At 33.4% G+C, this 18,331-nt stretch overlaps 1 long non-coding RNA gene across 1 annotated transcript in view; it reads right to left on the bottom strand.

Annotated features, from left to right (window-relative positions):
- The window catches only part of LOC112427016 (uncharacterized), a 557,450-nt gene that overhangs the window by 451,417 nt on the left and 87,702 nt on the right, over positions 1 to 18,331 (bottom strand). The window lies entirely within an intron of this gene.

Raw genomic sequence — 18,331 nt, 5'->3', positions numbered from 1 at the left:
TAGAACCATATCTTTGCTCCTAAGTGGTATTCTTAACATTACCATGTTACGTTTAATTTAATCCATTATCTTGCATGCTTTGTGGGCCCTTTAGGTAAAGAAATTTATGTCCTTTGTCCTGAGAAAACTATTTTCATGATTTCTCCCTCTACCTTTTCTCCGCTCCATCTTTCTGAAAATTGTATTATGCAGATATTGCATATCTTGCATGGGTTTTTCAATTTTCTCTTTTTTCTATTTGACTGTTTGTTCTCTTTCTTGATAGATTTCCCAAACTAATCTTCCAAACCTCCTGGTTTTCCCATTTACTTTCTAATATATTTTAATGTTTTTCTGAAGAAGGCAAAGCGTTGAAATAGGGATACCTATTTGAGTAGGTATTCCTAAACAATAGCATGTAAAGCAAGGGACTGGGAACTGTAATATACATGCATTTTCATTTCTTTAAGTTCCATAAAAAATGCTCAACACATAGCAGACTCTCAATAAATGAATGGCTATGGATTGGAAGGATGGATGGATGGATGGATGGATGGATGGATGGATGGATGGATGGATGGATAACATGGCCTACGTTCTAGTCCCAATTTATATATCTTCCTCACATCATCTTTGGCATGTCATGCCTTCTCTTGGTTTGTTTCTAACTAGCAATTTCACACTATATTTTTCTATCTGCCATTAACAGTTCTAACATTATTTGATACTATCAATAAATTAATTTGTATTTTTTATTACATGCATAAGTTTTGATCTTTGTGACTATCCCAAATAATAAGATTATATATAACAAATAAGATTATATATACATATACATAACATATATGCATATGTGCATATATATTTTTCTAATTTACAAAGATTTAAGTTATCTCATATATAAGTCTTACTACACAGACAGGTAATAACTAGAAACATATGATAGGTAAAAGAACTGAGCTATTATTTGAAATAAATTAAAAATCCATCTGAATTTGCTTATTTAATTTTTTGCAACACCTTAAAAATTTATTTTTAGTAAATAAACCAGAAAATCAGCAGTACTGTGATTTGGTAAACTGAGTTCTTCTTTGCATACATTTCAAAATGACTTCTTATATAATGTGTTATACACAGATCTTGCTATCCACATTGGTTCATTAAAATGTGGAATAGTTTCATACAATTCTAGTCATTTAGCAAGGGTCACATGAAAAATTTTCTTGTGACGTGGAACAGTGAAAAAGTTTTATATCTCTTGATATTGATTAAAGGAAGGCTATCAAGCCTTCTCATACAATAATTTCCTGTTTTAAAATAGTTTAAAAGTAAACCTTCTAAATTCAATACTTTCACATATTTAAATCAGTCAGACAACAGCCAGATTTTTAAAAATCTTTGAGTCTGTTTGCCAATCCACTAGTTAAGAAGTATGTTTTTCATTCAACTTTCTAAATGAAAGCAGCCTTGTCTGCACTGATTTCATCATCCCCATTGAAAATGTTTATCTGCCAAATGAAAAAGAAGAGTACAAATTAGAAACACTGATATATCTTCTGACATTATTTATGTAGGAGCTAGTTCTCAAGTTGTCATTACATTTACCACATGAAAATTAGAAATGATTTGTTTGGAGATCCATAGCTATTTCTAGATTCAAGATGTTTGGACAACGGTGGGTAAAGTTTCATTATCAGACTGAAATAAATATGCTGTAATTATATATAAAGGAGGATAATTTTTACTTTATGAGCTTAAGTTATTAATCTACACAGGCCAAGTATACAGAATACCAGAATTCTCTGAAATTATACTAGAGTTTTTCCCAGTCAACTATTTGAGAAGCGATGTTTGAAAAGTAAGGTCAAGGATTGGTTGGACAGACAATGTCCACGTTTCTATTTGATTGTTTCCATGTTTCTTCTTGTGTGTGAAACCCAGGCTAGCTTTGTACTTCTCCAGAACCTTGTGTTTCCCAGTTTTTTATCATTGATCATGCTTGAAATTATTAAATGTCTATTTTATCCAATAAACTATAGGTTCATAAGGTCCAAAGGCTCTGCTGTCTTATTCTCTTCTATAAGTCTAACGCTACGATATTTGATTTCAGCAAATGTTTGTTTAATTAATAGATTAGTAGCTGAGTGAGACATGAATCAATGAGAGGAAATCTAACATGGGCTGATGATTAAATTATGGGATGGAAATTAGAAAGTTAAAGTTTTAATTAATGCAGTGTTTTATTAGATTTTTACATGGCAATAGTTTAACTTTGATATGTAAAATGTTATGTGCGTAGAGTTTACAAATAGTAAAAAATTATGATATGGGTACATTTCCAGTTACCTGAGTCCGAGAGAGAGTAAGAAATCAACAACTAACATTAATAACAACAAAACCATTCAAGTTCTGTGCTGTATTTAAAAAATAGGGTTTAAGCATTCACCAGTATACTGAATTATGATTGCTAGATTAATTAACATCATAATTCACTTAAATTACCTGTGAGATGCAGACCTCTCAGAATAGTTATCATATTAATTGAAATAAGATTTCACTGCATTTTGAGTTTGTTTTTCTAGTACATCAAAATTTTGTACTTAGGTAAAGATGAGATTAATATTTCCAACAACTGTTCTTTTTTCAGTATAGAAAATTTTCGCTAACTTTGCATTTTGTGCTCGTTTTAAAGCAATTTTCTGTTTTCTTTTTATATGTTAAGGAAATTTTGTTTATAAAAATATACACTGTTTCCCTGCAGACATATAAACATGACTAGAATGCTACAATAGCAATGCTTTAGATATAATCTTAAAAAATTCCCTGATGTGCAACAGCATAGCCCAATGATTCATGAAATTGCTAAGTGTTGGCCATATTCCTTCTTACAGAAATAGTAATGTATTCAAAACATTTTTCTTTAAACTTGGAAATAAAAATACAAACTCTACTCAGTGTGTCAGCATTGATATTAGGATGAATTTCTTACTCATGGGAAAAGCTTTAACTAAGTGCATTGGAAGTTTGGAAATATCAGTAGCACCTCATGGTGAAAAATTCAAATGTTTCACTTCCTAGATGGGTGGGAATAAAACAGAAAACACAGAAAAAGAAAAAGGAGAAAACAGAAAGGGGGTCCTTTGTCTGCCTATCAACAAAGCTATTAACCTACCTGCTTCTATACTGTGTACTCAGCCTCCCTCCTCTAGAAAGGAAGAAATGTCTATTTCCTAAAAAATGTCTCGTTCTCTTTTGGTGCTCAGGATCCCATCCCAGATTGCCAACCAGACTTCCCATTTGAAACTATCTCCTTTGTTCTACATCATCAATTTCTTCTTCTATACTTGACTATTTTCCAAAAAAATGTAAGAATCCTCTAGTATGTCTCATTTTACTTATTGTTTTTTAAAAAGCATGTTTCAGTGCCTCATTCTGAAAAAAGCAAATTTCCCCTAATTGAAAAATCTCTGTCCAGGTACTATCTCATGTCTCTTCTAACAATCACAGCAAAATATGCAAACACATTTTATATTTCATCAGATAAGGTTTTCCTTGAGTATCCAAGGTAAGGTCTTCATTACTGTCTATCATGTTTCATTGTTAATTTCCTTTATTTTTACCTATCACAATCAGAACTTATTGTGTTTATCTAACTCATTAACTTTTAATTTTCTTTCTCCTCCAAGTACCATGTAGGTTCTTTGAGGCAGATTCCTTTAACTCTCTTGTTCATCACTGCATCTTAAGCTCCTAGAAGTGCTCAGAGCATAGTAGTTCCTCGACAGGTATTTACTGAGTAAATGAAAGAACCTATACCAACCAGTTTCTTTGGAAAAATCAACAGTATCTGAACCCTTGGATTAGAGGTCAACTCTAAATATGAAGCAAACGAGGCAAAATGTTTTGTTACCATCTTGTATTTATCCTTTCTCCTCCTTTCTTCCAGATACCTAGTACCCTTTTCTCTTTTCATTATAGTATTTTGCCCTTTATACAGACCTCAGTTCTCAGTAATCACTTGTGTCAATAATCACACAATTCAAGTAGTCCATCTCTCTTTAGAAGAGTATTAAGAAATGAGCTGTTTAATTTGTCATATTTAGAATAAATTTAAGTATTTTTTCTTCCTACTTTCCCCAAGTGCATCTTACATTCTTCAAAGGAACAATTATATCATCACGGCATTTGGTAGGAAATCAGGTTTTGTCTGATTCTTCAAACTTCTTCATTAATTCCCAAAAAGATGTATTTAACTATTTCCCAAGTAACTTTTACCACTTTTTCTACTGTCACTGTATATTGGTCCTCAGCATAGCATAGATAATTTCTAAAATTACTTTCATCATTCTTGTCTTTCCAAATCTTCGTTTCTTGCTTTTCTCATGTCTGTTAATAGGACCATCATCTACCTTTATCATATTTGACGATCATTATAAGACTTTATTGCTCAAGGTACAAAAGGGTTATCAACTTACTTCCTCTCTACATATTTAGTTGTCAGATGATGTTAGTCCTACCTGCAAAATGACATAAAATACATCAATTCCTCTTCTCACATATAATTTTTACTTGTTCCACCTTAGTTGTGAACCTTGCACCATGCCTTCCAGGGTAAGCCCTCCTTTTACATAAATAAGCCTTGTCCACACAATCAGTATATCTCGCTAAAATGCAAATGTTTATGTCATTCCCACAACAGGAAAATAATCCCTTCACAATCTATACCTTGCTTTACTTCTCAAACCAAACTCTTGACTTTTTCATATACAACACATGACAATTATAACTAAAATGTCGACTTTTATTGAGCATTTAACCCATTCCCTGAGGCATTCCAAATGTTTCACCTGGAGAAACTCATTTATTTCTTACAATAACACATTGAGAAAAAGGCACTATCTTTAGAATCAATTTAAAGATGAATAAAGTGGGGCCTGCAAAGGTTAAGTAATTATCCCATGTAGTGAGGGGAATTGGGGTAGTGTTTCACTGTTTCCAAAAAAAAGAAAAAGAAAAAAATAAATAAAGATTGTGCTTTTGCTCATTTCCATCATCACTACTGTGTAAATAAACTTAGGCTCATAGAGGGTAGGTAAAGATCCTAATATTACAATTTCAGTAAAACTCTTGAGTAGCTGAGCCCAGGCCAATCTGAATCTACCTTGTGTCTGCTTTACTACTCCAGCTCTCAGAGCATCTAGTCCTTAAGATGAGCTGAAAAACCCCAAAATACTCACTCTTCCAACATATTTTAAGTTATTGACTGCAATTTGATGACTTCATTAAATGCCTTGGGCTATACATGACAATGTTTGAAAAGGAAAAATGTTATGAAAACATCTCCTCTACTTCGTTCTCCACAAATTCCATCTACCAATAGTTTAACATCAATCTGTGAGAATGTTAAATGTTTGCAATTTTCTTTTTAACAATGAGGAAAATATTAATTTTTACAAAGTAAAATAATGTGATTAAAGCACTAAATTCAGTCCAGTTATTACTATGAGTAAGGTTAGAAATGAGGTCTCCATACCATAGGGCATTAGTGAAGCCGTTAGTGAAGCCATTCCAAGGGTCAATAACCAGGAATGCTTCAATGGCTCAAAAGTACCCATGAGTGCTTACTCAGGTTGCATGTAGGTTCAGAAATGACTTCTTTTTTGAATGAAGATCAAAAGAGGTACTAAAATTCAATAGAATTTTGTCATGATAAGTCAGACTTGGCAAATAGTTTAATAATATAACACAAACAATAACCCTAAAATTATCTTACTTTTTTCCCACTAAGCACAAAGAGTCAGAAAATATTTTAGACATTCCTTATACTGAAAGGAGAGTAAGCACAGCTGAATGTCACTGCAGGCCAGGAAATTAGCATACAGATTTTTTTTGCTGTTGGTGATCACAGGTTATGTAATTCCAAATAAACAATAATAGAACAGTGGCCATAGTCCTAACACAAGGGCTACATCCATCATCGGCTAATTTTTAAAGTAAATTCATTGCCAGTAGCTATGAATCATAAGAATCCTTCAACCAAATAGAAAAATATATACTTTTATGTTGTGTAAATGTTCTCTATCTTGGTAAACAAGTTTAGCTATTGATAACTGGTATGGTACACCTATAAACATTCTCTAAATATTTGGACTGACAATCAAACTGTGTAGCTTTGAAGAAGTTTGAGAAGAGCAGAGCCCAGCCCAGACAATGAACATTGGTCTTGAATACACTGGAGAAGATGTAAATGTTAGCACAGCAGTTGTTTTATCACATTGTGCTTTTTTTACTTTTAGAAACTACATATCAATAAAGCTACAGGTGTCCAGTCTCCCAATAGGCTGTTACCAAATCACTCGAGTTTATTTTTTCTACTTTTCAGTTTCTCCAATAACATTATTCAAAAGATGAACCAATTTCACTTTTAACTATTAAGTAATTTAATATTGACCATTGAATAATTCTTTCTAAAATATATTTTTATGAAAATGTACTATTTGGAGTTACAATGTTTAATAAATGACAATCTAAATACATATTACTCATTGTAAAATGGTCAAAGACAAGGTTTAGTTGTATCAAGGTGAAACCTTCTTTACTTCCAATAATTCTTCCATTAAAGGGCCAAACATAATAATGCCAATTCCAAAGGCAGAACATATGATACGAGCAGAGCAATCTATTTAAAAGAGTATGCCCATGGGGAAAACACAAAAATACAATAAAAAAAATCTCTACTAGAAGGAAAAAGCAAATAGCAAAAATAATGAGCTTTTAAGCTAGAGACAGCAACTCTCTTTAAAGAGAGTTGGTCTAGCAACTACTTATATACAGCATTGATGGAACATAATTCACAATAAAACTACCACATGAAAAGTCATAATTTCTAAAATTGTTACTGTCAGTAATAATTTTTAAAAACCTTTTTTAAACTAAATTTTGCAACATCTAGTTACAGGTGCTGACAGCATCTTGTGTTTCACTGACTTTTTCATTAGAAGTGCTATTAATATGATCATAAACAATCAGAACAAATTCACACTGAAGTGCATTAGTTTGAACCTGAGATGTGCTGGCAAGCCACTCTCATTACAAGTGACAAGGGATCTGACACCTTTGTCACCACATGCATGTTCTAGGTTGATTCTATCAAGCAGGGTACTTCTCTTGCAGCTCCACAATTCTGCCATTTTAGCACATTTCAAGATAAATGAGGTCATGTGCGTAACCATCACCAACATTACTTATTACTTTTCTTCTGCAGTCTTTAATATCCAACTTGAGTGTAAGCTTCATGGGGGCAGAAGCTAGAACTATTTTGATTCTATTCACTGGATCATCTCTACTGCCTAATATAGTATCTGGTGCATGGAAAGTGCTGAATGTTTGCTGAATAAAAAAAATGAATGAACAAATACTATTGCAAGTTGGTAACATCTGTGCCTTTTAAATACAATATTTTTAAATAAAATAATAAAAATAGAATTAAAGGTTTTCAATAAGCATTTATTCCATTCTACTCGAATGGAAGTCTTCATATTTACAACAACAGCAAACTCTAATGTGTCAGTTCTATGCTGGGTACTGTGCATATAGTAGAACTTTTTATACCCACAGTGAAGTAGATATGATTATTGTTCTTTTACAAATGAGAAAATGAGCCTTAGAAGAGATATGTAAATGGTCCACAGACAATAAGTGGTACAGTTAAGATTGTAGCTGATGTTGGAAAAGCTCATATATCAAGTCAAATTAAGTTTGGCTTTGTAACAATCATGACCTAAACTCAAAGCTGGTGTGGCAGCTGTACTCTCTATGGTTCTTAGGAACCGACACTTCATCCTGATCGCTTCTCTGACATACTTGAAGTGTCGTTTTTGTTCTCAGATGTCAGGTAGCAAGATGGAGAGAGAATCAAAGATTAGTGAGGAATACATAACAATTTCCTGTTAATAAAGGCTTCTAGAAGCTAACACATTTACTTACATTTCATTGACCAGAATGCAATCACTGTTATGGGTCGAGTTATGTCCCTCAAAATTCATATGTGGAGGTCTCAACTCCAGTACCCCAGAATGTAACCTTATAAAATAGATTGAAAATAGGGCATTGTGGATGTAATTTGTTGAGTTTATACTAGAGTAGGGTGGGCTTGAAATCCCAAATGACTGGTGTCCTTATAAAAAGAATGCCATGTGAAGAGACAGGCATGAACACAGTGAGAACCCCTTGTGAAGACTGGAGTTATGCTGCCACTATCCAAGGAGATACCAAAAGCCCAGAGAAAGACCTGGAACAGATCCCTAGCACCTCAGAGGGATCATTGCCCTGCTGATACCTGGATCTTTGACTTCTAACTTTCAGAACTGTGAGACAATACATTTCTGTTGTTTAAGCCCCTTAGTTTATGGTACTTTGTTAAGGCAGCCCTAGCGAACCAATACAGTAACCTTTAAGGTGGTTTGGAAAAAGCTAGCTCTTTGGCTCTAAACTAGCTAAAACTTTTTTCAAAGAGGAAAGCCATTATTACAGGGTGAAAAGCACTTTCTGTCAAACTGTGCTACACTCTGAAATGTGGTCTTAATACTGAATATTTCTTTGAATCCGTCAATATCAATTGTGAAAAGTATATTAGTACATTATATTTTGATCCACCTAGAAAGAAAAAAATGCTAGCAATTGAATATCATAGGTCATCCACTGTAAGTTTCATTCTTATTTCAGAGATACTAAATGTAATAAAAAGAAATAGACATCTTAGAATCAATGAAATATAGTAAATGATCTATATACAATTTAGTTATAACAGTGAACACAGAAGACATGTTGTTTACATGAGCTGGGATTCAACATTTTAGATTGTATAAAACTTAGACTTATTTGTCTTACTACAGGATTTTATAAAGTATATATAAGATAATAAGATACAGAGGATATAAATATGTCAATATGAGTGTTGATATAGATACAAATATATAAAAAGAAAACACTTCTTTGATTAACCTTGATCAAAATGTTTCCAATATATTAATGGAATGTAGTATCAATGGTATTATACATTCCATTTAAAATAAATTTTGATAAAAAATTATGCTTATTCTAGAAAAGGGTAATTTTTTGTGTGTTGGTTCTATGAAACAAATTCAATACTTCTTTCCCTGCCAAATAAAAAATAATACTGCTGTAATTGGAATTTTAAAAAGGATCTAAAAAAGGATCTAATAAGACCATAAAAACTGTAAAGTCATCAAATGCAGTAATAATTAATTTCCTTGTTAAAAAATTTTTGCTTTTATTTTCCATTTCTTTATGAAACTCAGTCCCATTTACTTGAATTATTCTTCTCATTATATATTGAATTCCTTAGAAACGACTGTGATTCTTGCTCGTTAGTCCCAAAGGAAAGTTTTAATTGTGTGTTGCCATGATAACTTGAATTATTAGGATACATATTACTATATATTTCTACAACTTTCTAATTTTAGAGAGTTTTATCAAGAAAGCTACTTACTTTAAATGTAGCTGAGATCTCCAAAAAAAAATGAAAAGCAAACCATTTGTATTACCATTCACTTACTCGACCAAGGCTGGAGAACGGAAGCCAGAATCTCCCACCATAAAAGCTTTGATAACTTTTCATTGATGAGCCTACAATTGTAGCAACTGAGCCGTGAAACAAACCAACTATTAATTCTGGTGTTAATAACCATCATAGTATTTGGAGCTAATAAAAACAATTTGAGATTCAACTCCATCAACAAACAGCTAAAACATTAGTAAATATATTAGCTAATACAAACACAAAAATGTGAAGAATTTGAAGAGTGAATTTGTGAGGTAAAAAATGCATCTGTGAAGCAGAGTTGGGTTTCTCATAAAGATTGTTAGATGTGGCTTTAAGCAAAGCAGCCTCTGAGCAGACACAGGGGTGGGGGTACAATTTGGTGGTGACAGTAATTCCAGTAAGTGAAAGGGAGAAGGGGGCAGTGGAGACACACATAGCATAATGGAGATAATAAGAAATTCATTCTAAAAGTGTAACTTAATTTAATCATTGAGAAACAAAAATAAAAGTGCTACAAAAATGATGGCAATGTAGAGGTACAGTACAATTAAGAGTTCTAGATAGCAAGAGGTTCGTCTTTAGCAGAAATTCATTGTACAAAACAATTTAAATCATGAAATTAGTATCAGAGTTTCTATCCTTAAGACTTTAAGGAATCAAGCAAAAAAAAAAAAAAAAAAAAAAAAAAACCAAGATTTCTCTTTTTCAAATTTTTTACAACAGAATTTGAAAAATACCTAATGAGGAAAAACTTCAGCAAAATAATTCTGTTGGCACATGGCCTGTCAAGGCATCTCTTCTTACTTCTGAGAGGCCTAATCTTATCTCCATTTCCTTGAAAGGTCATCTCAGTGTCAGCTGCTTCATGTAGTCTTTCCTGATCTGCATAAGCAAATGCAATTGCTCTACATGGCATTTATTCAATTGTACATATTCTCGTGAACATTTATATGCTTGGCTTATCTGCATTCTAGATCTGGAGTTGGCATCCTTTTCCTATGAAGGACTAGGCAGTGAATATTTTAGCCTTTGTCAGTCATTTGGTCACTTTCCCAGCTATTTAATCTGGCCATTTTCATATGTAAGCAAGCATAGATGGCACACAAATGAATGAATGTGGCTGTATTCCATTTAAACTTGATTTATGGACACTGAACTTTGCATTTCGTAGACTTTTTACATGCCACACAATATAATTCTTCTTTTGATTTTGTTTTCAACCATCTTAAACGGTAAAATCCTTCTTAGTTTGCAAGCCATACAAAAGCAGATGGCAGACCAGATCTGGTTCCCAGACCATGGCTTGCCAACCTGTGCTTGTGACTTTCTCAGGTGAGGTATCCCCTGACCTCATCTGTACCATCTCTGTGTACCTACTGCATTGCTTTGCACTTAGTAGATGTGCTATATATTTTTAAAGTGAATACTATGCTGACATTATAGGGATAAGCGCAGTGAAGAAAAATGGAATATGGAGAAAGTTCATCCTTTGTTCTATGTCCGGAGTGTCTTCAAGCAGGTTGCCCTATTTTCCTGTTTCATAGTGTGCTGCTATTTTCCATTAAGTAGTTACCACAATAATTAATTATGTATTTATTTGTGGGTTTTCATGTTTATTACCACATCCATTTATATTGCTGGTATAATAAATTACCACAAACTTAATGGCTTACAGCAATACATATTTATCTCATAGTTGCTGTAGGTCAACAGTCAGATGGGCTTGGCCGAGTCTCTGTTTAGATTGATACAAGGCCAAAATCGTGGTGTGAGCAGGGCTGTTCCTTTCTCACAGCTCTAAGGGAGAATCTTCTTCTAGACTCAGGGAGGCTCTTTTTTTTTTTTTTTTTTTTTTTTTTTTTTTTGAGACGGAGTCTCGCTCTGTAGCCCGGGCTGGAGTGCAGTGGCCGGGTCTCAGCTCACTGCAAGCTCCGCCTCCCGGGTTCACGCCATTCTCCTGCCTCAGCCTCCGGAGTAGCTGGGACTACAGGCGCCCGCCACCTCGCCCGGCTAGTTTTTTTTTTTTTTGTATTTTTAGTAGAGACGGGGTTTCACCATGTTAGCCAGGATGGTCTCGATCTCCTGACCTTGTGATCCGCCCGTCTCGGCCTCCCAAAGTGCTGGGATTACAGGCTTGAGCCACCGCGCCCGGCCGAGGCTCTTAAAAGAATTCAGTTCCCTGCAATTGTAGGACCAAAGTTCTTATTTCCCTGATGGCTGATGGCCTGGGGTTATTCTCTGCTCCTAAATGCTACATCATTCCTTGACTTGTGGACATTTGCCTTCAAAGGTAGTAACCACTGATCAAGTACCTCTCATGTCTCATCTCTCCTGTGTTTTCTTCTGCCCTTCATCTCTCTTTGACTTCAATTAGGAGAGTCTCTGCTTTTAAGGGTATTATAATTAGATCGACCCCCTCATATAATCTAGAGAAAAATTAGTTCAGCCCCCTCATATAATCTAGAGAAATATCTACCATATCAAGATCAGTGACCTTAATCACAACTTCAAAGTCCCTTTTTCAATGTAACATAACATATTTAGAGGTTTCAGAATTTAGGGCATGGACATTTTGAAGGTGGTTGAGAGACCTTGCTCATCATACTGTTGGGTACAATGTTCAATATTTTGGTAATAAGTACACTAGCAGCTCAAACCTCACCATTTCACCTTTAATAACCATGTAACAAACAAGCACATATTGTAAAATAAAAATGTTTTGAAGTCGCATATTCCTATTCTAAATAGTAACCCCATGTACATTTCTCAATAGTATTTGTCAATGTTGAAATTTATATTACTTAGTGTAAACTTCTACACATAAGAGGAAAAACACTGTAATTTTTGTACTTTGAATATAAATATTTTACCTATAAAAAGGATATATTATTAAATGTGCTATATGAAAAATAAATCATCCTATCACTCAGTTTGAGAAATACATTACTAGCATTATTGAAGTTCTCATCACACTTCTCACTCAATGCATCCTCCCCTCCAGCCCTTTATTGTTGTGTAGCTATTAACAAACAGTGCTTAGGCTTATGTTATTGGACTTTGTATAATTTATTTTCAATGTTGCACAGCATACCATTATATCTGCACATGTGTATGCATGTAATTATATACAATGCACACATAATTTTATATATATAAATTTTATATATAACACATTTGCAAATTATATATATAATTTTATGTATTGTTTTATCAATGGATATTTAGATATTTAGGTTATTTCTAGGTTTTTTTGCCAAACAATATGGATATATCCATTTATTTCTTCTGGGATACATGTGCAAGGATTACACAGAATAACTGGATTTCACGTTTCAACATTATTAAATAACAACAAATCTTTTCCCAAAGTAATTTTACAGAAATCAGTTCTCATATAAAGAGTATAAGACTAAATGCCCTTCCACCAATACTTGGTTTGATGAGACTTGTTAATTTTTGTCAATTGGTTAGAAATAAAATGTGTTTTTCTGGTTATTAATGAAGTTGAAAATATTTTCATATTTGTATTGGTCTATATGTTTTAATATTTCATATGCTTATTGAAATAATTGTCATTTTTCCGTGTTTTATTCTTATTTTTTGTCTCATAAATTAGATTTTTGTGTGAGGCAAGGTCTCTTAGCATCTCGTTTGCTTGAAATATCTTTGTTTCACCCTCTTTTGGAAAACTGTCATGTGAGATATGCAATTCTTTGTCAACAGATACTGCTTCTACAACTTGTAAGTATTTTCCCATTGCCTTGTGATGTTGAGAAGTTCATTTGCAGCCTGATTTGCTGCTTTGTATATTTATTTTATCTCTGGTGGCTATGTCTTTGGTGTTCTGTGGCTTCACCATGTGGTGACTACATATGGATTTCTATATATTTATTATGTTTGGCTTATGTGGTGGTTTTAGAGTCTGAATTTTTACTTCTTATGAATTGTCAAAAAGTTGTAAACATTGTATATTCCCTATTCTTCTCTGTTCTCCTTGTAGAATCCAGTTAGACACATGTTAGTTCTTCTTGTTCTCTTTTTTGCCACTTAAGCTGTCTTTTAAAAATTATCTATATCCTAGCATCTAAGTGCTGCACTTATGTTATTATTAATTATTGCATAGTAATTTATCATTAGTTTATAATTTTTTAGTTTATAGTTTATCTTTTATGCTATATTTTCTATTTAACTCATCCATGGAGATTTTGATTTGAATTATTATAGTTTTTAATTCTACAACTCTACAGAAGAAAATTATTCTCTGTGTTCCCACACATTTTTCAGTCTTCTTGATAATGATGCTGTATGTTGGGTTTTGAACAGTGATGGTCAGCCTAGTTCTGACTACCCAAGTATTGTAAATGTTGACATTCCTCTACAAGTGCTTCTGTATTCTTTGAAGAGGAACCTACTTTTCCTCTACTTTGAAGAGGAACCTCGGATGAGCCTGTTTGCTACCCTTCAATTATACCTTAGCTTGAGCCAAGAGGAGGACCTTATGTTGAGATGGCAGAGCTGTGAGGTTCATTTAGCTTGGATGTCTACATTGCTGCATAGAGGACAGTTGCCAAGGGGAGTCACCTGACTCTTAGCAGGCTTTAAGGGAGTACGAGGAACTTTTGTTACTGGGGTGGCTTTTTGCCACAACATAGCCTTGCCTACCCTGATTAATCCAAATTTTCAATGTTTCCTTTTCCAATTCTACTTGTTTATCTCTTATTTTTTACTTATTTTAATTTTTTAGACACAGGGTCTCACTCTGTCACCCAGGTTGGAGTGTGGTGGCCCAACCATAGCTCACTGCAGCCTCAAACTCCTGGGATCAGGAAATCCTCCTGCCTCAGCTTCCCAAGTAGCCAAGACCATAGGTGTGTGCTACCATGCCTGGCTTATTTGGTTACTTTATATATCTTCTTAATCTTTGTCCACTTTTTTGAAAATATATTGAATTCTCTAAGCATTTTATTCTTGTTCTTTTATATTCTATAAGTAATGATTTCAATACGATGAGGGTTTAAATTGTTCCCTATTGGTTTTTTTACTGCATGCATTTGATATTTCTTGTAGTTATACACTCATATTTGATTGCATTTCATCTGTGGAAGACTACAAAGAACCTAGGTTAAGAATGATTCCCTCCAGAAAGGCTTCTGCTGCAGACAGAATATGCCAACAAACTGATACCCCTGTTACTTAATATCTCAGCTTCCAGTTTTCCTGACCACTCAGCTAGTATAAATGAAAGCCCCAAACTGGTGTGAGGCAAGCAAGCCTATGACATATATTTTTAAGAGTCACATGCCCTGTCATCTCTAGCTACTGGCAAAAAATCCAGGTTTTAATGTCTGTTGGCTTTCCTTGCCACTGGATTTTTCCAGCCTGCTCTTTCACTGAAGGTATACTCTTTTGGAGAAGGAAGATTTAATTACAATTCTCAGATCTCATTTCTCTTCTTCCATGGGCCTAATAACCTAAACCTCATTTAGCTAGTCCCTGAAATTCCAGGATGTTGTATCCTGCCCATGCCCAAAGAAAAGCCTCAGATTTCATGTTGCTTTGAAATATTGATTTCAGCTTTTAATTCCTTCTGTGTTGTTGAGAGATTTCCTTTATTGTCTTGATTACTCAGCTATGCATTTAAAAATGTGTTTTTTTAGCTTAGCTCATATTTATACGTTTGCAAGGGAAGACACTGAAAGAAAGAAAATTGTGTATGTCTTTATATGCAGTTATATTCCCACCATTTAGTACTATATGGACACAAAAAATACTAAGTTAATAAATGTTATAGAACAATTTAGGTTGAAGAAAAAAACACAAATATAAGACAAACTAAATATTTGCTGATTTCTAAATGTTTTAAGCATAAAAATATAAAGATTAATATAAAACAACCAGCCTAGTTCTGACTACTCAAGTATTATAAATGTTGACATTCCTCTACAAGTGCTTCAGTCTTCCTTTAGAGTAATACAACATTACCAAAACAAATAACTTGTAATTAGAGCTAATTGAAAAGTAAAGGATTTATTCATGCATTCTTCCAATTAACATACGTTGACTTAAAATTAAATATTACATACTAGGCTTAGCACTACAGAGTCAAAGATAAATTACATGATTTAAATTACTTATATTTTAGGTGAATACCGGAGTTACACCTTTTAAAATAATATTTTACTAAGACTGTGTTATTGATGATTCAATCCAGTTCCATAAACATTTATTGAGTAGCTAGGGAAAATCTAGCAGTGAAAATAAAGGACGGGGAAAAATGCTATAATTATATAGAATCTTCTTTATTACTTACTGACACTGTGTATCTTAAAAGAATTGACTCATCTATGTATTTTATTCCTTGCCTTTAACCTTTATTTGGGTTATTTATTAATCCTTGACAAAAAAGATCAATATGTTGTGAATTCATTTATATACACTCAATATCAGTGAGATAAAATATAATTATGAAAGTTCTATTACATAAAGAAGTACAGATAGAACTATTATAGATACTTAGAGATGAGCTATGCCTCTCTCATTTCCTGTACTTTGCTGTACAAGTAGATATACTATTTCTTCCATTATGAATTAAAATATTCTTAAATTTGTTGAAGAATTTCAATAAAGACGATGAAAAGAATTATTAATCCCCTTGGATAGTAGTGGGAAATGTACTGTAATTGGTAGGCTTCATATCAGAGTTCTTGGAATTTCTCCAACTGCATTAGCAATTGGTCATCTTAATTACATGGTCCATTAGCTGAAATCTGCATCACAAAACTACCACGCACAATCCTTGCCAACTCTGATCCATTCATTGTGAGGTCAAAGTTTCCTTGCTCATTGCAAAATGAAATGGGATATATTAAGTTAAAGTATTTCAAGCTCATTAAATATACAACTTCAAGTTATTCACCGTATCACATACAGAAAATAACTGCAATTCTAAAGACTACGGTTCCAATACTTTCAGAATTTTTATAATGTAAGATACTTCTACAAATATCTGGACACACTCAAAAAATTTAAAAACAACATGTCAATCACTTAGCTTCTACTTTCTATGACTTATAATTACCCACAATATTGACACAAATGTCTCAGTATCACTGATAATAATCATTAGTGTGTTTCTAAATAAAAGATAGATTCAGAGCCAACCTCATCATTGTCAACAGGCATTTGGACAGAAGTATCCAGGGAACCTGAATGAAAGCCACTTTGCAATGTTTCTTTTAGCACTGTCCTTACCCAAAAGTGTTTATATAACAAACTATTTAATAAATTTATTCAATATTCATTTCTTCACTCAGTCAGATATTAATATTTCTGAGTATTTACTATGTACTGCATGCTCGCACACCAAGATAAATATTCCCTGACTCCAAGAGACCCATGACCAAGTCCATTTTATGTAACAGAATGCAAATTTATCAAATGTTTTTGTCTACTCCAGAGCCTTTATTCCTCCATTTTCTTTCAAAGGACATAATGGAAAAATTATTCTGATTTCTTGCAAAAATACAAAGACTATGTTTATACATTTACTGAATTTGTTCTAATTTATCAAAATATTGAGGTTAACCTGTAGTATATGATGAACTCAGGCTAGCATTATTCTAAATCATTCATATTTTTGCAAATTACCTATAAGATAAGCCATTCTAGAATTTGCCTGGTACTGAAGACATGTGTATTGATTTATATATTATAACCCCCAGTTTTTCTTTAATAAAGGTGGTAACAAGTACCTGTTTCCTATATTCCCATATTTCTTTCTAGTTCCCCTGAATCCTCAGAGATCACTGAGAAAATTTCAAACGCATATGCAAGTTCTCACAGTAACTGAGCTCCATTGTTGTGAGTTGGAAGAGCTGCTAAGTAGTCACTTTACTCTTTTCATTCAATCATGGTTTCTTATGAATGCTTACTCTAAAATAAGATTCTAATAATATTTCCTTTTGACATGAAGCAAAATAGAAATGGTTGAGTAGAACTACTTTCTTGAACTCTTTGCATTACAACTTTTGTTTCAGTGAGTAGTCATGCCTTAATATGCTTCATTCATTGAACAAAATAATAAAAAAATGAAATTAAAAAGCATTTTTGTTGTCCATATATTTTTTTCACTGCAGATCTAAGCATCCTTGATGTATCTTACATTGCTCTGTGTTACTGTAAAGAACATCCTCAGCTAAATGTCATCCAGACCATCTTTTCCACCAATTCTTTCAAAATGATGTCTTATTGGATTGCTCTCTATCTAGCTATATCTATCTCTATATATTACCTTCCCCGTTTTCTTTATCATTAGGATCAATGTAATTTTACAATCTAATATGCATTTGGGGAGCCTCCCAACCTTCTTAACTCATCCCCCCCGCCCGTAGTGGGTCAAGCAGTGGCATCAAATCTGTTGTGGTGGAAGTTTTAGAGACTATATGACTAACGTCTAAACATCTTACACAACTCTGGCTGTCTGGAAATAGGAATAAAGCAGTTTCCTGAAAGAAACTGTGTAGATAGGATGAGCTCTATAGAGTTCAATCTAGTTTCTTATCCTATTAGACCTAGGAGGAAGAGATAAAAGAACCATTAAAGTGGTACAGACATGTCCTGACCTTGTGATTGCACCCTAATCTTTGACAATGGTTACCTCCTGTGATCAGCGAAGAGGCTGTTAATGCTGAGGAATTTCAGCAATGATGATCTTTTTTGGCGGTGGCGAAGGTGAAGGGAACAAAACCACACTTTGTGTTATTTTCTAGGCTATAGCTACACAGTGTT

The sequence above is a fragment of the Macaca nemestrina genome, chromosome 8 (genome assembly GCF_043159975.1).
Source record: "Macaca nemestrina isolate mMacNem1 chromosome 8, mMacNem.hap1, whole genome shotgun sequence".
In the NCBI taxonomy this organism is placed as follows: domain Eukaryota; kingdom Metazoa; phylum Chordata; class Mammalia; order Primates; family Cercopithecidae; genus Macaca; species Macaca nemestrina.
The sequence above is the reverse complement of the archived record's forward strand: the minus strand, read 5'-3'. Positions and strand labels throughout refer to the sequence as shown.